General features: G+C 28.3%; 1 protein-coding gene across 1 annotated transcript in view; it reads left to right on the forward strand.

The window, feature by feature from the left end:
• Nucleotides 1-24157, forward strand: part of LOC123295400 (disintegrin and metalloproteinase domain-containing protein unc-71) — an 877985-nt gene that overhangs the window by 747549 nt on the left and 106279 nt on the right. The gene's annotated exons all lie outside the window — the stretch shown is intronic.

A 24157-nucleotide genomic window follows, 5' to 3' on the forward strand; every position in this document is an offset into this window, starting at 1 on the left:
TTTTACCCCATAAACCAATTCCGTTCGCGGAAGCCTAGGGTAGTGGGTTCGCCGTCACAACAAAAATTAATTTAATTAATGGTTGTGATATCGGTTTCAGATGTGCGTTGATCGATCAGTCAGTTTCCATGTTTAACTATATATATATAGATTTTACTTAAAAAGTGTTGCTCGCAAAGTTTTTTACGTAGAATGTTTCACCGAATTTAGTATTTATTGAATTTCTAAATAACCAGACCGGTTATAATAATCTACAAATATAAATTTCATTAATTATATAATTCATTTTGTTTTACAGTCCAATTATTTTAATTCATGTTTTTATAACAATATATAAATTTAATTAACAAAATTGCATACTAATATGAAAACAAAATATAATTTTATCTACGAATGTTAGATATATGTTTTGATACTAGCTCACAGTACAACGCCCTTTTTTGTTGATGATTGCAAATAGAATAATATTTCGTTATATGTGGCTACGTTCTGACGAACTTAAAAGACTTTATTTTTGGAAACATTCTGGAAAATATTTTCGATATTTTACAAAATATCGAAATCTGTATTCATATTCCTGTAATCTCTCTCTACTTCCTTAATGCGTTCCGAATTTTATTGTTCAACGAAATTAAATCGCTAGACTCCCTCTCTTATGTGTCTTTAAAAAAAATTTATACATACCTCCAAAAATAAAAATATTTGCACCATTATTTTTTCAACGAGGTTCATAGGGTATTTGATCACTGTTATTTATTAATATTTAAGGTTATAAATCTGGTAATTTTATTATGAATGTATGCATGTAATTTTTGATCATACAATTTCTGTGGCTTTGTTGTTGTACAATGTTCATATTATTTTTAACAATGTGCTAAACGTTAATTGAACTAATAATAATCACGCAACTTGAATAATACAACTCACCATTTTTTGTACATGTTTTAATAATTTTATTGATACATAAATTTTGCAAAAATTGAATACAAAACTTGTTTGCGATAAGTATTAGCTAAATTATCAATCTAAGGAACGAAATTGAATTTTAACAGAATAGTGAGAGATCGGAACAAAGTAAGAATGTACTTATTTTATATTTTAATAATTTTCTGCGGTTTAGGACGTCTGTAACTAAGTTATCCCGAACAAATTAAAGAAGTGCATATTTAAATCATTCAAGCAGACTCTTTTCTATTTGGAAGTCTAAAAATAGGTTTTCGTAAAATTTAAAAGCTCTCAATTTTATTAAGCTATGACCTATTTCAAGGGACTTATGATGCACACCATTTAATAATATATTGTTCAACAATACACATAGGGAAAGTGTAGTGTCAAGACATGACATTTATGTGTTTTTAAGCTTTTTTGTAAATATCACAATGGAAATTGTCTCTTTTTATAGCGCAGTTTATGTAAGCTGTTATCCCCAACACCATGTATTATTTTTGATGTTTAAATACTACTCTAACTCTAACTTTTTGCAAAATGAAGTTTTGCCCATGATACTCGTTGACATTGTAACTTTCTATATAAGTCTAATCGTTAAATTAACCCGATTTTTATACTTTTTGGATCCAAATTACTCCATCCACCAAACTTCATCAAATTCCAAAACAAGATTTTTTTTCCGATTTTCTCGATTTTTTCAAAGGGGTACCCCTTAAAAAAATTGCATAAAATCGAAAAAATTTTGTCATCTCCAATTTTGATAAAAATCAGTATATAAGATAATTTTGACCCACAAATTACAAAAATCGGGTGCATTTGATGACTGGTCAAATAGTTTTTGAGATCCGGACGAAAATCGATCCAAATATTGCAATGTCTCAGAAACTCTGCATCCAATCATTAAATAAACCTGATTTTTATACTTTTTGGATCAAAACTACCCCATCCACCGACTTTCATCAAATATCAAAACAAAATTTTTTTTTCCGATTTTTTCGATTTTTTCAAAGGGGTACTACCTCTTAAAAAAATTGCAAAAAATCGAAAAAAATTTTGTCATCTCCAATTTTGATAAAAATCAGTATATAGGGTAATTTTGACCCACAAATTACAAAAATCGTGTGCATTTGATGACTGGTCAAATAGTTTTTTAGATCCGGACGAAAATCAATCCAAATATTGTGATTATACTTTTTGGATCAAAATTACCCAAAACACCGAGTTTCGGCAAAGTCCAAAACAAAAATTTGTTTTGAAATATGATGTAACAACCTGCTCACCAATAACCAGTGATTTTCGTAGTATGTTGAGTATGATTAATAAAATAATATTCAATTAGCAGCTTGTGAATAGACAATCATGAAATACAAAATTTTTACTTTTTTCGCAAAAAAATTTTGGTATCAGTCTATTCAAAGACAACACCACATTGACAATCTTCAGTCATGCCTAAATATGAATAACTGTTGAGAAACTATAAATGATTCAAGGTATATTTCTCTTTTGGTATTACATCTTACCCTACTATGTAATATATACAGATGTATGTAATATTTTTAATTTGACCTATAAACTAGTGGGATAGTAGATAGACGTAGAGTTTGAAAACAAATTGATTCAATATTGACAAATATGTCATATGCATCAGTAAATTATTGTATAACATGTTTTAAATAATATTGTCCCACTTACAGGTATTAATATAGAAATGTTGATATATGCATATGTACAGTATGTCTCATTATCCCAACCCTGCATACGTGTAATTAATATACAGTGTGCCATTAAATGGTAACGAACGAAAAAATTTAACGTATATCTTATTTGGGAAATACGAATAAATATGTTAAAGAGAATTGAAAACAATACACTCGAATCAGGACTCAAACCCGGACTTCTTGTATTCATGCCAAGCGCATTACCAGTGGGGCCATTCGAGCTCTAGACACAGAGTGAAATTTTTCAACTCATCGAATTTTTATTTTTACTTTGTTTGTATTTTTTATAATTATTTTGTTTTGTTTACTTTAATCATGTTACTTATTTACATTAAAGTCTTTCGATTATAATTTACAATTTTTATATGATACATACAGCGTAAACTAAATATCTTGTCTAGTAATCTTAATTAAAGAAAATTGAAAAAAAATGCACTCGAACCTGGAATCGAACCCGGGCTCGAGCTGAAAAGACGAAAATGTGCAGAATTACGCCAAGTACAATTTTTCTATTTAATTTTTGTTTCAGTTAATGGATAATTTTCAAGTTCATGAGGAAAAACTGTTTTTACATTTTTTTTTATTTTTCCTAGTTTTCCAGAAGCTCCACGTGACAGCATTTTTGATAAGGTTTTTTATATCCTTTTAATTATCTATAATCAAAATTACCAATATTAAAGTTGCTGTAATTTGTTCCCAAAATTGTATGTTTGTAAATATTTACTTGTCAAAACTATCTCGCATCTCACTCTCTTTTTAATTTGGTAGGCAGAATGTGAATACGAGTGTTATAAATACAAAAGGAAAAAATTCTTACTTCTATCATGTGATGGCCTTTCATTTTTATGTGTAATGACCCTTAGTTCGTTCAATCGCGTAATAATAACAATAAATTAGAATAGCCTTATTTAATTAAATATCTTAAATATTTTACTTTCTTTCTGTATAAAACTAAAAACATCACAGGCAAGAAAACAAACATGAATGCTTATATTTTGTTTGCTGCTTTGTAAATGTGGAAAAACAATGTGACATTATAAATAAAAACTTTTACTAAGTAATTGATAAATAGTTTATAAATGCTTACAAATAAAACTATTCCTTTAGATTAACGTTTTTGTTTGATAATAGTTCAGTCAAAATTTGTACAGAGTGTACAGTATCTGTACCAGTTTATTTTTAACATGTTTTCAGGAGTATAGTTCCACACAATCTGACAGAATATTGCAATTAAGGACGTTCCTCGGAAAGAATCAATAAAATTCTTGTTTTCTTAGGAAAACCTTTAAATCGCATATGCATTCTCATTATTGCCCTTTATTGAACAGTTATAAGGCTAATTTCCTTAAGAAAAATTAGGAAAACTAATAATCATTAGTTAAAAGCATGAAAAATATTTCCCTATAAAGAAAATTATAGCAAGCGGCACTCATTTTTCCATAAAACATATTTAAAATAGTGAAATTGCATTCATTTGTGTGTTATTTCCTTCCTTATAAGTGATTTCCTCTAAATCTGTGGGCATCTACAAACTGTGCATTGTATAACTGACGCTTTAAGTGGTTGATTTCGATATTACCAAACTACGTTCGTTGTGTAGGTCCAAGTCGAAATAGAAAGCTTGTTGTCATCTCATTTTATTCTCTATATCTATTTATTTTATTTGATCCACCTATATCATCACTCTATAATAAAAGAAACTTGACAAAGAAAAGCGACAGTAAATAATGTATCTTTCAGAATAATAAAATTTGTATTTTCTTTAGCATAAAAATAATGATATTCAACAAAGCTTTTGTTTTATTGAATAAGTATCCAATAAAAATGTTTTGTTATTGTTTTGATATTATTATTTTAACATAATAATCATACAAAGAATAATGTCGCCAATTTTTATTACGAATGTATTATAAAGATCTAAATGCATCATTTTTTAATCAATAAATTGAAATTTGCTTAAAAAAAATTTTATAATGTGAGCACATAGAAGAGTTTTAATTTTATTTGATGTATGTTCTTCAAACGAAACCGATTTTCAAATTTTTTTTACTTAAAATATTGGAATTTCTCTATTGATAGTTTTAAATATCAATCAGGAGCTTCCTTTATTTAAGGGGAGAGGAAATTCTGGTCTAGAAGCCTAAATTATAGGCATTTTTCAAACTAAGATTATAAAAAAATGAAAAATATTTTTATAGCCATTTTTAATATGACATTTTAATATATTGAAATTTTAAAACTATAAGAAAAAATTGTAAAAAAAATAATAAACAATTCTTCGAATTACAGGAACCTGAAGTGGGGGCTATAAAAAGACACGGCACCCTGGTTACTAAGTTCTTTTGACCTTTTCAAATTTTCTAAAATTGAAATTTATTTAAATCGAAGGTTCAGACCACCAAATTTCGAAACCACTTCGAAAAATGTATTGTTTCAAAGAAAATTCGTTTTAAGTTTGAGACAGATAATAACATTACTCACTTTGGATAATTCGACAATCCTAGATGCATACATTGGCCCTTCTTCTACTCCATATGTAATGTCTTGGATCAAGTCGAACTTCGTTACCAGAAAATCCGCTGTATCTCAGAAAACAATTCCAATTTAAAAAAATTCCTTAAGGACATATTCTTAAGGTTTTAACTTTTAAAAATATGCCAAAAAATCGATTTCTTCTAATTTCTAAAGCAAATGACTACTTTAAATAACTGTAATTATATTTATTGTGCGGGGAAGTACGTATTTCATTTTTTCAAGTTTAAAATCACTATTTCGAAAACATAATATATTTTAAAATCTCTTTTATCTATACTGCATGTATAAAAAGAGACTATGTGTTTGTTCTATGTTCCAAAGAATTATATACTTTTTGTTCGATCAAGTTCACAACTGTTTTCTTACAAAGTATTAGCTAGTCGGTATGTATGTTTGCGATTTGATAAATCAGCAAATTTCTTTCATTTACTTTAAAAAAAAGATAGAAAACTCGTTTACTAAATACATAATATTTATATCTAGGTATAAGTATTATATCTAGGTATAAGTATTTACAGATTGTAACATTGAACAAGTGAAAACAAACAATTGACTGAGTTAATTGTTGAAATACCTTCTATAGACAGTGGTGATGACGCAATCGTTTGTTTTTTGATGTTGTGCAAGTAAAGAAAGATGTCCACTCTTAGATAGCCAAACATTCATCGATTATATTCCCATATAATACATACTATAAAATTTGCACCTAATTTTCGTCCTCGTGGGTAAACATTGATGATTACAAAAAAATGTTACAAACAAAAGTTGTTTATTTTTTTATAACAAACATTTTTTATATTTAAACTTTTATTCTATCTCTACCGGCTTACAAGATGGATCCTACGCACCCAAGACCCAATTGACCTATGTTGCTCATTTACGAACTTAGCCTAACTTTTAACATCCTGAGCATGATATAAAAATTTCAGCTTTTTATCTCGTTTTTAAGTTATCGTGCTTACGGAGACACAGTTGGACGGACAAGCGGAAATGGGCTAATTAGGTGATTTTATGAACACCTATATCAAAATTTTGTTGGCATAGAATCAATATTTTTAAGCGTTACAAACTTGGGACAAAACTTTATATACTATGATATATTTCATATATACATGGTATCACAAATTAAAGTAATACGTTTCTATGAAGTCGTCATTACAATTTTTCACTTTTGATTGTTTTTTTTTTTTTTTATAAAAACTTGTCAAACAGAACATTTTATAATTTTCAACTCTTGTAAAGAAAAAACATTTTCCATAAAAACAAATCGATAGTTATCAAATAATTAAAAATATGTTCATAATTAAAAGAAAATAAAGGACACTAAGTTACAGAAGAAATATACCTACATCAGTCTCATTCAATTTATTGCAACTTTGAAATGCCTGTCTATTAAAGAATTGTCTTTGATAGGCAAAACTCCCAAATAGATAAACTGATACTAGTAATTTTGTTTGTTTTGAAATTTAAAAAATCCCCTTGGTTGTTGAAGTAATTTGATAAAACTAATGAATTTGAATTCCTAAATCACTTTTAAAACTAACAAGTTACTTTTGAGCGTCTTACACATACCGAACTATCTTAACTCACCTTTTTTGAAACGCCTTGTAAAACGAGATATTCAGAAGGTTATTTACTTTACTCTTGGGCTATCTATAGAGCGTAAGTTTGAGAAACGAAGTATTAAAGTTTAAAACAAAATTTCTCATAGTTTATAGTATGAAAAGAAAAAAAAAGTATGTTTCGTAATACTTTTGTAATGATACATAAATGAAACTTTTCTATATTCTTTATGTTTGTAATGAGCTGTTAAATGTTTGGTTTATTAATTCCATTTAAAGATTATTTTGTAAATCTCATTAATTTATGTAATACGAATATATTTAGCTTGAATTTAGTTCCAAAATTAGATCAAAATTTTCACCTTTCAAATTTGCGTTCCAATTGGAAAGTTATTATATTAGAAAGCTAAAGTTTCCCTTTATTTTAATTTATTTTGCATTTTAAAATTTGATTTTTCAGCTTCTTTCCTTTTGAATTTATTAGTTTTGTAAAAAGAAAGTTATTTGTCACATTATTACGAACATTTTTCTTACTTAAACCGCTATCCCCGCGATACCCTCTTATCATTTCCGAATGTTTGATTCTCAAAGTCAGCTCTTACTTTCTCAATTCTTACTTTTTTCGAAAATGCTTTGTTGAATCAAAATTTAGCATCAATGAATGGGCTTTTGCTCTAAAATTTTTTATTGCTTCAAAATAATAAGGTTAACGGGCTATGCTAACTTGCTACTATTTTTTTAAGCATTTGAATTAATTTACCACTGCATTTTTTATAAAGAAAATAAAAACTTTACACGCAATCTGCCGAAAACTGTCGAAAGAATTTAATAAAAGTGTTATAGGTATATAAAGTAAGATAAAATACGTTTAATTCTTTACGATTACTATTTCAGAGTTTATAAATAATTGGTAAAAGTCAATTTTTATTCCTAACTTGTTCGATCGAAGTCGTCTCAATATTTATGTAATCTATAAAACGTTTGTAACAACAGTATTAAAGAATTATACTTATTCTAAAACTCAATGAAACTAATGATAGTAATGTTAGATAACGATAAACGTAAGGTAATGTTAAGTTATGTTTGTGTTTGTTTTGTATGTAACCGGTAATGTCTATAATTCATGAGTTCTATAGAATGTCTGGTCATTCTTTAAAACTAAAATATTTTCAAACTTAGAAAGAAGTCATTTAATTAACCATGCACTCGGTTGAGGATAATCGGTTTACAATTCAGTTGCAAGATTTGACCCGAACATACATACATGCATATAAATGAAACCCTATTTCTTCTGATCATCGAATCACACGGGAACGAATGGAAGTGAACTTACCATTTCCGAGTTACATCGCTTACAAGGAAGAAAAAAAAATTCAGTTGACGTGAGTACCCCCCTGCAGAAATTAAAACCACTTCTGACCTGTAACCGACAACAACACGTACAATCCGTAATTCTATTGGCCTAATTAGGCATTGTGAATAGATATTTATTAGAGCTATATGCAAGCGTAGCGAGCTTCACTGTCGAATGATTCAGCCAGGCCGATGGCCGAAGGCCTGTCCAAGAGATAGTAGTAAAATTTATGTTTTGCTTGCGGGCTAAGCAGGGGGTGGGATTGGATTTGTTCAAACTCAGCTCCATTTAAAGCTCATTTTCTTTTTCCAAGCTAAGGGTTACATATTTTGATAGAGAAGTCAAGCTATCATTGTTTTTGATTAATTTTAAGAAAAATATGCTTTGGTGGTATACTTGATCTGAATTATATATTTTGGCGGTATTCAAACCGATTATTTAGTTAACGTTATTAACCGATGAATATGTTAAATTTATGTACACTCAACTGTCGAAAGAAGTCAACCCAAATATCTCTATTGAGAAAAGTCAACTTATAAAACTGACGGTGAATTACTATTAAGTAAATCGACACCCACTGTGTGTTTCACTTTGTATGAAATATTAAAAATTAAAAAATTATCCCCAATGCTTTTTTTCCTTGTAGCTCACTCCAAACTGAGCCAATTTTCTTGAAACATTGCTAAAAACACTCTCGATTAAATTACCTTTAATAAAATCAATTAAATATTGTATGAATTTCGTACAATACACGAACTTTTCATAAAATTCTGTAGAATTTCTAGTAATTCTATGAAATAGTTGATTATAAGACCGCCGAAAACGAATATACAAGCACAAACGATACATGAACACCCACAACGATATTATAACAAAACGTTTCACAGTAGTTGTGTTTCTAGGTAGTGTTACATGGAAATTACAATAAAATAGTCCCTAAGGTCTCATTCGTTCAAGCTTACTTCTCTAACACACATACTCAGAAGTGTATACTGACGTCCTATATTTTGTGTATGTATTTAGTTCTGTGGGTAGGTGTAAGTACACTTAATAACAATAGAAATCTTACTTTATGTCTATATAAATGTAACTTGATGTATGCCAGTACATAAAGCTGGTTAACTAATATTGAATGTGTAGTTCTATCAAAGATAAAAACATATTTATGTAACAGAATCACACATTTTTTAACCAAGTTGAAATAGTTCAAAGACTGATTCAGATTTGTGTCAATTCACAGTTAAAAAGTTAGTTTTAACTCACAAGATTGGTATTAGCAAGTGAAAACAAACAATTGACAGAGTTAATTGTTGGAATATCATGTATAGTATTGATTTACGAACTCGACCTCACTTTTTTAAACCCTATAAAAATTCTCCTCCTGAGCCCCCTATAAAAATTTCAGCTTTTTTCGGTTTTGAAGTAATCGTGTTGACAGACGGACAGACAATTGTGTTGAGTTGTTGAGTTATCGACGGATAGACCATGATTGATGTCTCCCATCAAAATCTAAAATTTTTATTATTAGACTGTAATGAAAGATCAACAAAAACGACCCGCCCCTTGAATAAATCGAAATAGTGCAAAAAAAAATTTCTTTGGAATTTGATGAAACTCGGTGGATGGGGTAATTTTGATCCAAAAAGTATAAAAATCAGGTTAATTTGGTGATTGGACTTATAGAAAACTACAATGTCAGCGAGAATCATGGGCAAAACTTCATTTTCAAAAAAGTTAAAGTTCCCCACCGAAAAATTAAAATCCATAAAATTGTGAACAAAGGGGGGGGGGATAATGGAGGGCTATAACGTGATAGTCTTTGTTTTAAAAAAGAGAAACTGCTCAGAAAAGCGGGCGGGTTTCTGCTAGTTTTGTATAAACAGGTAAATTTTTACATCTAAAAGTAAATGCATGCTATATGTATGTATTGTATAGAACTTTAGAATTTATTATTTATACAATTTACGACATTTTAATTATTTACACAATTAACGAACATTAAATAAGGATGTACTATGCATAAATATACAGACAGACTGGGAAACATGGAATATTGAAAAAATTTTGTATTGTCTTTTTTTTCTTATTGAGTTCTTGTGATAGCGTACAAAATTTTGAGTCTAAAATAATATACTTCAGTAGATATAAAACAGGTATACGCACAGTCTTTCTGTGAACAACATATTATTTTCATTTCCGTCTTATGTTTTAAGTATAACAAATTCACATTAAATTATTATACAACAGCACAAATAGCTTATATACCATATTATATACCAAACATTAAACACCATAACCGCGAAAGTTAACTATGTAAGGATAATTATTGTTTAAACTATGTTTTAAACATAAATTTATATTTCATTGTGTGTGTATGTATGTACTTGTATATTTGTTTCAAAAAGTATACGACCTAAACCTAACTCAAATTTCCGTGTTGACTCACTGAAAACTTATTCTTATATATAACGCATTTCAGAATTATATCTTGAATATAGGATTTAATAATAATGTAAAATGAAAAGTGTTTACCACGCGCTAACAATTTTCTTGTGTTTTAATAAACAAACAAGGCTTTTTTTTAATTAAAATTTCGTCAGTTTTTGATAAGGCTGACTTATATAAGAAACAAGTTTGGATATAAAACAATTTTAGAAATAAATTAGAAAATTTAATACTTCTTAAGTTTCTATTTACATAAAAAATTATTGATTTTTTGCATTGACCATTAAAATTCTATTTATAGTCAAAATTCAATTATATTTCAAATTATTTATTAAAGTTTTTGAGATATTTATTTCCGATTTTTATTCCATCTTTGAGATGATGAGGTATTTAACTCATAACTCTATGTTTACTTAGAACTTAAAAATTATAACAATTCTTTTGCTTCTTATTTTAGTAAAACCTAAAAGCCCAAAGGGTTTACACTTTTTCGGTATCCAGTCAATCCTTTCGTTATCACGATTTCAAAAATACCTATGCCATATAAAGTACAATTTTTTAAAAATAGAATAAATATAACTAGTGAGAAGTTTAAAGCTGAAAAGCGAGAGCAAGAGAGGTAAAGGCTATAACACATTCGTGGTCTTTACTTTTAAGTCCAGTGAAGTGGGTGGGTATCAAGCTAGTATATTATAATTGTGAAAGTAAGAATGTATGTTTGTTTGTTTATTTGTTACGCTGTTACGCGAAAACCACCGTATGGATTTGAACACGTGAGCTATCCTTTATAAAGGTATATTTTAAAAATGGTGATCTTTTCTGACATACTCAATGAATTTTGATTACCTGTGTAAAACAGTACCCCTATTTCGAGTGTTATGGGCGCAGGATAAGTGACAGCAAAGAAGTGAAAGTTATAATGTGGTGGTCTTTATCAGTCTTTTCTGTTAAACTCAGCAAAGTGGGCGGGTATAAAGCTAGTAATTATATAAATGACCGATCCATTTTTCTATTAAAATTGTTTTAACAGTATATTTTTTATAATTAACACAAATATAATTTGTGTATAGGAGTAAATGTATAATATTCCAGAAAAACTTCGCTAGATATCATAATTTTTCATAATTTGTAATAAATAATTAGATTTAGTTTTATTTAAATATACCTAACAATATTTATTTAAAAAAATTATCTTCTAAATGAAGAAATATGGACAATATAAAAATATTATAATATTGTATATATCAGATTTCAGAAGCAATTAAAATCTGTACAAGATGTTACAAGTTACACCGAATTTTTAACGAATGATCTTTGCTTTTTTACTTATTACCATATATTTTAAGCGTACTTTTTACAGGTGCAAAAAGCTAAAAGCTACAGTAATTTGTAATTGGGTGGTATATGTGTAAAATCTCAGCATGAATAGATCTGTTCATGGGAGTCAATCCCTTAGTAAGTTGTCAGTAAAATTTTAATTAAAAAAATTAATCTGTTAAATAGGACAAAGGTACTAGATAGAAACTTCGCCACAGGATGCTGAAACAGAAAGCAGAGGGTAAAGGACATATAAGGATATACATTCTGCCTGCTTTCTGCTTGTTTGGAATTTGCGTAAGCAGCAATGGGCATCCAGTAGTTATATCATAATATTCTGCGTATGTATTATTATTAGGTATACGTCTCCATTGAGATAAAAAATAAATAACAATGAAGAAATAAATATTAAATAAAGTAGGTACTTTCACTGAATTACCATTTTCAATGTTTAAAACTGTTCAACCTTGCTGACTTATACATAAATATAAAAATGGATAATAATATAATTTAATATTATTGTATTAAGGGTATGTATTGTATGGGCCATTCTACGATAAGAGATATTTTTAACTTCCCAGAGGAAGTTAATGTAATGGGGCTGATTTTGAAAATCTCCAGTTTTACATATTTCCGCTGTTTCAAGGCCGCAATATCCGAATCAAGCCTTTTCATTGTGATGTCTGTGTATGTGTGTGCGTATGTGCGTATGTTCGTTCGGATTCTTTCGCCTTGATTATCTCGCGAACCAGTTATGACATTAACACGCGACTGGGCTTATTTGACGCGTAATCGCGTATTTAAGAACTGTTTTCAGCAGAAATAGTTGAGCCGTTTTTTAATGGTAAAAAACTGGAAAAAACTGAATAAACAGAATCTGAAAAGTGGATAAAACGCATCATTTTTCTATGGAGATAATGATCGTTCTAGCATAAGCTGCTATACATGTTCGAAGAATAATATATGAAGGCTAACAAGACCTTTTTTTCAATGTTTTTTCCCGCTGTGGGAAGTTAGTCGTGTGGACTACAGGGTTCGCACTCACATGACTTCAGTATCACACCGACTATGTACTGCCAATTTTTTTCATATAGAAATGAACCACGATAAAAATTTTAGAATTTTAATCGTATTATATTAGATTTTTACTGAAATACAATTCATTTGTGTACATAAATAAGGTAACCTAATTTTGCATTTTTTATCGTTTTTTAAGAAAGTAGAGAAAATATTTCAGTCAATACATGGATTAGAGTCTCTCTCCTGGACTTTTCAAAAACTAGAAAAATTCAATTTAAGTTATTTTGAAATTACTATCTTGCAATTATGAACAAATTAAAATGTAATTATTCATTAAAATGTTATGTATACCTCCACTGCATATTTTGGAAAATTATACGGCGGTGGAGAGACGTTTTCTTAGAACATTTAAATTTTTAATTTAACATAACTAAATTTTGAGTTATTAATGGTATGACACCTCAACTATTATAGTAATGTTGAATATGGGCAATATTACCACGTGTGTGTTGAATGACCCATATACCTATATTGTATCTCAACAAATATATAATATTTATTATCTGAAGCAACACCTACCATAATTCATCTTCTTTGTTCTAATTTATTCTCACTAAGGAAAAATAATCCATTATTTATTTTTAATTTTTTTGAATATTTATTTCAATTAAAATGTAACATTTTGCGTGATATCTTCATTCTCCTTATATTTATTTTTTTAAACTAGCTAAAAAGCAAAACACATTTCTATAATTAGCTCTAACATTTACCTAGCTCTGTTAGAGATTAGAAAAATTTTTCTAATGAAATTCGCTGCATCGAATCGCTAACGAAGAAAGTTCTTTTGAAAACAAGAAAAAAACCTAAAGTAGACAGTCTCGAGAATTTATCGTAATAAACACTTTTTTAGTATATATTTTTTGAGGCTATCCTTAAATTGAGATTTGTCCGAAAAAACTCACGTATAAGAAGGCATTACTTATATTGCGAAAAGATGATCGATTCTTATTGCTTGTGGGAAAAGTCTAACTATCAGTTCAATTGATGAAGACGGATCGAGTTATAAGACCGGTGTTATACATCTCGGTGTAATACGTCGTCTTTTTAGAATTAGTTTATAACACGTATACCAAAATATTATTTGTTTATCCAAAGTTTTAAGAACAAGTAGTTAAGAACTAAACTTAATATACTCTGATATATTTTATATACAGGGTATAAAAAAATATGAGAAACTAATTAAAAGTATTTTTATACACCACACAAATAAAATCTTTCATACACAAATCCATCTTTTATAAAATTGATAATAATTACTCTATTAATACATTATTTGTTCCTGTTTTAATTTAAAAAAACTTTTTGAATTCCAAGTAATATTTTTTCCACGTTTATTAATAGCAATTTAAATTATTTTTATTTTTTATTTTTGCTCAAATAATTTAAATAACAAATGATGTGAAACAAAAGAATGTATAAATAAACGAATATTATTTTATTATTATTATTTTTTTGATATTGAAACTTATATATGCGGTTGATGCTTATGATAAAATTCATCACACAGGAATTGCGTGAACTAAGAAAATTTCCAATGAAGAATATTTGAATCTATTTCCTAGATAGTTCGTTAACTTTTCACTTTATTTTTAAAGGGCTTTTCATATACAAAGTGTTCTATAATTGACCGCAGAACTCAATAATATTATCAAGACGAACGAAAAAATTATTTACCAAATTTCGAACTAAGGCCTAATTTCCAAGATATTTAACCGTGTCAAATAATAAATTTATCTAATGAAAGAGCACTGTTTAAATATCAAAATTCACTCGAGTCAGAACCATTAGTAATGAAGATCTTGTCCGACATGAAATAAGTGAGATCGATGGACATTTGTAGAAATAATAGCAAAATTTCATCTACAGTACATAATCTATAACTCATTTTTCTTCAAGAGGAAATTGTCAATAATGTTAGGCACTATGTTGATAATGTGGGAAGAATAAGGTTGGGGATGCTGAGGCTTCTTAAAAAATACGCTTTTAAAATATGAATAAACACAGTAAAAAATGGAGAGAGAATGCAGGCTGATGGATTTAATTTACATTATAAAAGAATATATAATTCTCCATTTTTTTGAATCAATTTTATCAACATCATCAAACAATAAGATGATAAATTCTAGCCAATTTGAATAAAATTAATATTCTGTTTTCACGGAAATAGTTATAGTGTGTCACAGAAACAACGATGCTATTTAAGTATAACAATCTGTATTCAGGAATTCACGTCCAAATAGATTTATAACATGATTTGTCAAGAAGAACACCTAAAAATATATAGAATCGGCCATTTTAAAACTCTCAGAAAACTTTCCAGGTAAACCTTTTTTTGAACCAAATGACTATAGTAAATCTACTCATGAAACTTTCTCTGCTCTTCGTCCATATATGCCACTGATACACATTGTATATAAAGAAAATATGTCTTTTGGGAATTCAAAAAAGAAAATCTTCGGATCAGTATAGACGTTTTTATCAAAGTTACGAAAGTTATGAATGTTTATGGAATCTACTTCAAACAGAAACGAAGTTTTCTTTTTTTTTCTATAAATATTTTTTTATTATGAAACAAAACACTAATTATTGTTTCAAAATATACAAGAATTTTTCTATTTTATTTAAATAAAGTATATTGTTCATTCTGTATACGAATGTCGAATATTATTATGTAATATAGAAGAAAATATGAAATTGAAACGGCTGGAAAAAATTTATACCAAAAAAATTTGCAATTTTAAAGAAATATTATGAATAAACATTCGTTTAATATATTAAAAGTTCAAAATGTTTTTAAAATGTAAATAAGAGTTTCATCCAAAAAAATTTTATGATAAAATTTTTAATAAATTGTTATTGAATGATGTATTTTAAATATCCTTTTCACTTATTACTGTTTTCAAAATAAAAAAGAAACAAAGAAATCATTCGACTTCATTAATACAACTTCCTTGAATATCTTACATCCTCTGAGCTCTGTAAATTGCCTGAAGTATTAAGTGAACACATTTCTAAAATTATATTTCCATGTTACTTGAAATTTAGCAAGGAACCGTAGGTTTTAACTCTAATCTTTGGGTACGTTTGTAAAATTTTCAACACAACATTTCTTAATGGAATAAATTTCTTATAGAATTTCAGAAAAAAAGCAATGTACACTAGTAGCTGCCATCGCAAAATTGAACAGAATCAATCTCGTGAGGTCACAGGATAATAAAGTTTTTACTATATTCGGTGTTTGTTATAAATTGTAAATGTTTTTCTTTAGCCCTTACTGTTTAAAAATTTGAAAGCAAATTTATCACAAGAAGTTTCAAGTAATTAAACTCGATGTTTTCTGTAAACAACTGCCTTTTTAAATAATTCTTGTTATCAGTTGATTGAAAAATATATAAAATTAATGATGTTCCTTTTTAATATAAACGAGTAGGAAACTTACCTTTGTGAATAATAATAATAATAATTAGAATAAAGGTAGCAATTAATTTTCCCTATATTAAACAGGCTTCTTATATTTTATTTAGTAAGGTTATCTACATTATTATAAAAGAGTAAGCTGTTTTTGCTTTGTGCAGCCTGTACCACGCTTTTTAACGATAAAATCAGTTTCCTCCTAATCTCTCAATTATTTTTTAAACTTAAAGAAATTATTTTCTACTTTCAAGTTCAGCTAGTTAAAAAGCGTGTTTCTTACTTTTTTTAAACTATTATTTATTTTCTACTGCTTGGTTCAGCTAGCTGCAGATGCGAGGTTTTTAATTTTTTGAATTATTTTTATTATTAATATTATTATTAATTATTTGAATTATTAATATTATGAAATGTTATCTGCGCTTCCACCAACAGAGATTTTTTATTTAATCGTTAATCCTAAAGATACTTTCCAGGATCATCGGAGATAACCTATATGATTCATCATTTTATCAGCCAACTTTGAACGATAAAATAATAATAAAAAGCCGGTGACCTAGGAATTTTTTCTGATTTTTTGAAACTTTGTTAATCAAAACATGTATTTATAAAGTTTTATTGAAATCCCTAGTATTATTCAATCCTTGCATATATTCTTAATTACACGCCTACATGCCTAACTATCTGTAAAACCGGTGGTTTACAGGTGTCTATGCGTGCAATGTCATATAAATACTCTTCGATTGGTGCTGTCGCGTGGTTATAGGTATCAATTAGCCTACCTTTTGAAATTGATTTTACTTTATATGATTGAAAATAGTAATAGAATGTGACTTTAGCTATTTAAATATTACCATTGATAAATTGCACATAAGTTTACGCGAATTTGTGATAAATGTAAATAACCCTCTTCAGATACGCAATATACAAGTTATGGGCATCAGCTAGTAATAAATATGATGTATCCGTCTAAGTATGAATAGAAATAACAAACACTTGTTGTTAATAAGTGTTTACTTACACGAATGACGTAAAAACATCTTATGATGTCTATTGTAAACTAAAATGTTTGTATTAATTAAATTATTATATAATTTTATGTTATGGTTGTATTTACGAGTTTATATTAATAGTTCATATTACAATATTGTTTCGAAAATAAAATTTATGAAAGCTCTTGCTATCGCTGTCTGTCTTAATAAAAACGCTTTAGATTAAGTTGTACAATTTTCTTAAGCAACTTTGAAATTAAATGTAAGTATTTTTTGAGCAAATTTAAATCGACTATCTGGTATACCCAGTTAAAAACCAACATTTGAAATTATCAAAAATTATTAACGTAAAATACATTATTATACAGAATGGGCATGAAAGGGAAGTGTTTCTAACTTTTTTGAAAACGATGTTTTGCCCATGATACTCGCTAACATTCTATAGGTCCAATCATTAAATTAACTTGATTTTACCTGCCCCTTCCACTGAGTTTCATCAAATTCCAAAACAAAATTGTTATTTCTCATTTCGATAAAACTCAGTACAAAAGGTAATTTTGACTCAAAAAGTACGAAAATCGGATGCATTGTTGTTTGGTCGAATAGTTTACGAGATGCGGACTAAAATCGATCCAAATATTGCGATTTCTCAGAAACTCTGCATCCAATTATTAAATTAACCTGATTTTTATACTTTCTGAATCAAAATTACCCCTTCCACCGAGTTTCATCAAATTTTTTTTGCGTTTTGTTGATTTTTTCAAAGGGGTACTTTATAAATCTTTAAAAATAATTCAAATATCTATCTTCAGTGGTTTTGCCCTCAACTCTTCTTTCCGGTTTGCATTTAAAGTATACTTATAGCTTCAAAACCATTGCTTCAAATATTTCGTACAACGATTAAATATAATGTCAGTTTTTCGATTTATAAAGATGCATTCATATCATACCGCTTGGGAGAAGAATGATTATTTTTTGAATATTGTGAATATAGTATATTAAAGAAACCTTGGTAACGTTATAACATACGTTGATCTATATTTGTCTATAAAATTATTAACATGCAGCTTCCATATACAAAATGCCCATCCCTTTTTGAGCCCCATAGGCGATGACTTTCCAAAAATATCCTCTTAGTGCTCACTTACGTTTCTTAAGGAACATGTGTACAAAATTTCAGGCTTCTAGACACAGCGGTTTCAGCTGTGCGTTGATAGATCAGTCAGTTTCCATTCTTATATATATAGATGACATGAAATGTACTTCTGTAAACTATAGTTTCATATATTATAAGCACGTTTTAGTTAAGTAATAAAAATGAAAAGTCATTGTATGTACGATAACACAATTTTTGAATATTACATCCATTTATTTTATACCTATACAGATAGGTATACATAAAATCAATCCAAATCCGGCTGTTCATACAATTTATGTATTAAAAAATAAGCTTTTACAAAATTCCAAAAGATTCATGTATTTTTAACAACATAACGAAAAAAAAAATAAAAGACAAATGCAATTTATATGTAAGCCTGGATATAATTGAAAGTATAGGATTTTTTAAATAAATAGAACCATAATAAATTATTACGTTCAATTATATTTCATTCTCAAATCGATAACAAAATGATATGAACCTATCAAAACCTTTTACTGGCTACATCTAAAACTAATCAATACAAATCATACGTTTAATATTTATTTCAGTACTAAATCGATGCTTTTTAATGAGGAAAGTGGCATCACCCGAAGAAAATTTTTCGATTTTTTAAAATATTTTTAAGGGTTGCCCCAGAATCAGAAAAAAATTTTTGTTTTGGAATTTGATGAAACTCGGTGGAAGGGGTAATTTTGACCCCAAAAGTAAAGAAATCAAGTAATTTAATGATTGGATGCAGAGTCTCAGACATATCGCAATATTTGGATCGATTTTAGTACGAATATCAAAAACTAATCGACCAGTAAACAAATGCACCCGATTTTTGTAAAGTGAGCTTTATCGAAATTCGAGATAAAAAAAATTTCGAGGTTAATTTAATGATTGGATTTAGAGTTTCTGAGATATCGTATCGTATGTATGTACACATGATTAAAGACACAGGGCAACTCACTGACAGTCTTCTCTCTCATTCGTCATGTCGCAAGTTTTGGGCCATAGCGTTCTCTAGTTTAATAATCTACTCTATAGCCAAAGTGTGTCTTTCGTGGACAGCCAATATCATCTAAAGTAATGTACAGCTTAACATATTTTAAAATTGACTCTCCCCACTTGAATGCAACTTTTGGTTACAAAGTAGCTTTAAACCATCAATTTGCCATTAAAAGTGAAATTATATGCATAGTTTTCATCAAACTTTTACGTCCATAATAAATAAATTTCCAACGTACAAGAAATACTCTACGGTTATGTCTTACACCAAACATAATTTAAACATACACACAGGTTATTTTAGAGAGGCCAGCCTTGGAACGAGAGCTACAAAGTGTCTTTTCGATGCTAGTAGTACAATTTAATAGTTTCTTATTTATAATTTTGCTTAATATTTTTGCTATTTTGCTGCTTATTTATAGTTTTGCTTAATATTTTTGCTTAAGTCATTTTCAAGCAGGATTAAAAGATCAAACCAATTAAATTAAGACTTGTGCTAACAAACGTAGTTTCTTTTTTTCAAGTTTAGCCTCTTTAAAATAACCTGAGTATAGATAGGTAGATATGTGAATGTAGAATAGATATATTCTCTATAATCCATCAATTTAAATTTTATTACAATAGCTATAAATTATAACACCTATCAAAATTTATTTTATGTTTAATTTTATGGCAATGTTTTTTCACTACTAGGTATCATGAAAAAAAAAAATACATTCAAAAATATATATTATATCTACATAAAATTTTCCGAAATAAAATTTTTGTTTGTATCTATTGAAAAATATTTATCCATAATAAATGAGAGTGGACTTTTTATTCGATCGAAACAAAAAAAAAGTTCCTTTATTGAATTGCCAATGTATTTATTTTAATAGAAGGTACATTATATTATTATATTATATACTATTAAACATAGACATATATTTATGGTTTAAAAACCTTTGTATGTGGATCGTAAAATAAGTACTAAATTTTACAGAATAAATATTATATGTTGTACTAATATGGTTTACTGGATGACAAAGAAGTTAAAAACATGGTTAATTCCGGAAAAAGTAATAGAACTTGTTCTGCATAAATCTTTCTTCAACATTTACATATTGAAATCACTCCGAAAAAATGTTTTAAGATGAAGGTCCGGTCTTCAAACTACTAGCATCAGACATTGAGGTTTCCATTTTGGATCGGGACGCCAATCACATCAATTGTTGGAAGTCGATCAAGCAATAATTTCTGACTATTCTGATAATTGTGTTGAGATTACTAATGTCTATTATTTATCGATATATCGTTTACGTACCATAAATATTTTAATTTATTTGAACTATTATCGGCTATCAAAAATCATTTCCAAACTAAAATGAGCATATGAAAGCCAGAGTTGCCTAACAACAGAAACAAAAGTTGACAGTATTGAGGAAAAAGAATGACCTCACACTGTCAAACCTTTTAAATTTTCGGTATAGGCAAAAATAGATAAATACCGCCATATATATTGAAAAAAATTAAAGAATTTTTGGCCCAATATTGCACTATTACCTTTACCGTTTAGAGCAGATTCCAATACGATAGCAAAGCTCGATATTGAAAAAAAATGCTGTTGGCCACTCTGGGTCTCAAGGCCTCAAATATAAAAAAAATCGTCATTTTTCAACCGAATTGAAAATGAGTGTTGTTGCTACGACCAAGACGATTTGAGGGTGGCATGCCTCTAGTGTTGCCTCGATTTGTAAAAGTTTTATCGTCTTGATTTTTCTCGTTTCTAACATTGAATTTTTGTAAATCACGTAATTTTTTTAATTTAAAATATTTTTATTATTTCAATAATTAATAATTATTATAAATTTCTGATCGTTTTAATAAGAATTCGAAATAACAAATCAGTTGAGATTATATATAAATTGCCAATGAAGATTAATTTGTAAATCGATCCCTGCCTCTCGAATATTTATCGTCTCTCTCGAATATCTATTATCTACTTATTGAAAATTAGGAATTTTCTTTTCTCCGCGATTCCTGTTGGCGTAGTCTTAGGCATAGCTTTTGGAAAACGCAATTGATGAATAATTTAACCTCGACTACTGATATAATCGGCGTCTTAATTAGATATCTGTTTGCCGGTTTCATTACCGATCCGTACTGAAATAGTGTGCTGGAATTTAGTTGAATATAATAACAAACCTTTGTGTAGGCCATTTATTTGTGTCTTTTTGTTTCGTTTTGATAATTTATGATCAGATTTCATACAGTGGTATTTTTTTATTGTAATCTATAAGCTGGTATTTATACATTACGGAATATACATAGCTGAAGATACTTGATATTAAATTAATTTTAATTGGTTATTTTTAATGTTATGTAAACATTGTACGCATGTGTTTTTGTTAATTTATCAGGTTTTATTATACTAAATAATTACATACAAACAAAAGTTAACGTATTTCGTAAAAAAAGAAAATAAAACGTAAAACAACAAAAAAACATCGAATAAGTCATGTATAATTATTTTAAAAAGAAGATATCTCATTACTAGAAAAACAACATTTTCCTTTTGCAATGTAATTTTAGAAAAGACACACAAAAAAAGTATATATTATATAAATATTACGTCACACGCACGCAACGAGAAAATAAAATGATATAAAACTTTCTTTTACGAGATGATAATAGATCTTATTTGAAGGTGTGCGAAGAAAAATGTAGCAAAGATACAGAGAAAAATACAAGAATAATATCTATAAAATGAAAATGGTGATCGTATGAAAGGTATATGAATGTTTAGAAGTAGGTATACAAAGTGTTCTAGAACTAAAATGTCCTGACAAGTCCAATTTTTTTTAATCCAATAGTTTAGAGATTCAAATATATAGTTATAGTAAAAGTCAAGTAATCCTAAATTACTAATTTCAACTTAAAATGTTTATTTTATTATTGCAAAGTCCCTAATGGACAAGACTTTCTAAGATATTTCTAATACATTTATTTGGATTATCCAATTATTGATAGATATAAAATATATACAAGTACATGTTTAACGTACGTTAGAAAGCTCTTAAAGACCATAACGAAGAATAAATACTTGATAAAAACTTATTGAAATAAAATCTTAAAAGAGAAAAGGCTTTAATGTCAATTTTTTGCTAGCTATCACTTATGTGCTCAATTCCGGGACTACGTCTCCACATTCATGAAACCTATTAAAGCTAGGTAAATTTTGATCACAAACTTGAAAAGAATGACCGATTTAGTAGGATTACATACTTGGTTTATCAAAATTGCTTAAAATTTGAATTTAATAGAGCAAAATTAAAATTTTTTGATTCTGATGACGTCATAAAGTTAAAAAATTCGATTTTTTGATAACACAGGAGAGTTTGATTCGATCTTATTGGAATTTTTTTTGAAACCCACTAATTTTGCGTCATTCTTTTCAGCTGTGATGTCAAATTTTCGCTAGCTATAACTTATGTGCTAATTCCGGGACCGGGAATACTATCAATATACGATTTTTCATCAAAATCGTTAGAGCCGATCCCGATATATATAAGGCGCCACTTAAATACTTGCCACCGGCGATATATACACTCGTTACGGCCCTGCTGTTGATTTATCTACGATAAACATGAAGCACTTTTTCTTTAGATGATTTTTTGCATGGAGTCATAAAGCTTCTTTTAGAATCTGAACAAAACTTATTAAAACGGAGAAAAGTATAGATACACAAAAAACTGTTGGATTCTTTTTTCTCCACTTAACGAGAGCGTGGATCTTGTTACAAGTGAAAATGGTAAATGTATTGCCCATATTAAACATAAAAGTGAAAAAAAAAACTTTTACATGTCGCCACTTGATGGTTTTAGATATGCTATCACAGGCCCTTATTTATTCGTTATAAACAAGAGCAACAAAAAACCTTCATGACTAAAAGAATAGAACACCCTACCATTTATATAACATTATCCGTATCTGAAGAATATCTAGTTAGCCAAAGCATCAACATAACAAACACTCTTTCTTTTTTCGTTTGAAAACAGACGTTTCATATACAACAAACATTTCATCTAATTTCATCCATCATCTTCTGTATCCGGCATATTAGACCATCTCTATAAGTGAAAAGGATTGGCGAACATATTTTCATTACTATATTTGTGTGACGTGTTCTATTAGTAGCCACTCTAGTATATTTTACTATTCTTTTATAGTTGGTTTTATATAACATTCACATATAAACGTAGACGGGTTACATAAAAACAAAAAGAAATAATATAAATTATTTCTGTTTCTCTAAAAAATCTCAATATTGATGGAGGCCTTACGCTTTCAATAGGGTAGTTCATTATTATGTCGAATTGACCATATTACCCGAAAAATGTAATGATAAAAACGGATAATGCCCTTAAAAAATTGATAGCATGGCAAAATTTGAACGTGAAATTAAAAAATGAAGAAGTGTTAAGCAATCAAAGATTGAATTCAAAGGTTATCCATCTCCTTGTAGCAAAACAAAGTAATCTCTTTGGTGATACCCACGTATGATGTCGTAAGTGGGTATCTTCCTCTTTGTTTTTTTAAAACCAACTTCACTTTTCTGCACGTCCAGGGAGAATTCTTCACCTGAAATGATATAAAAATTTAGC

The sequence above is a fragment of the Chrysoperla carnea genome, chromosome 3 (genome assembly GCF_905475395.1).
Source record: "Chrysoperla carnea chromosome 3, inChrCarn1.1, whole genome shotgun sequence".
Taxonomy (NCBI): Eukaryota; Metazoa; Arthropoda; class Insecta; order Neuroptera; family Chrysopidae; genus Chrysoperla; species Chrysoperla carnea.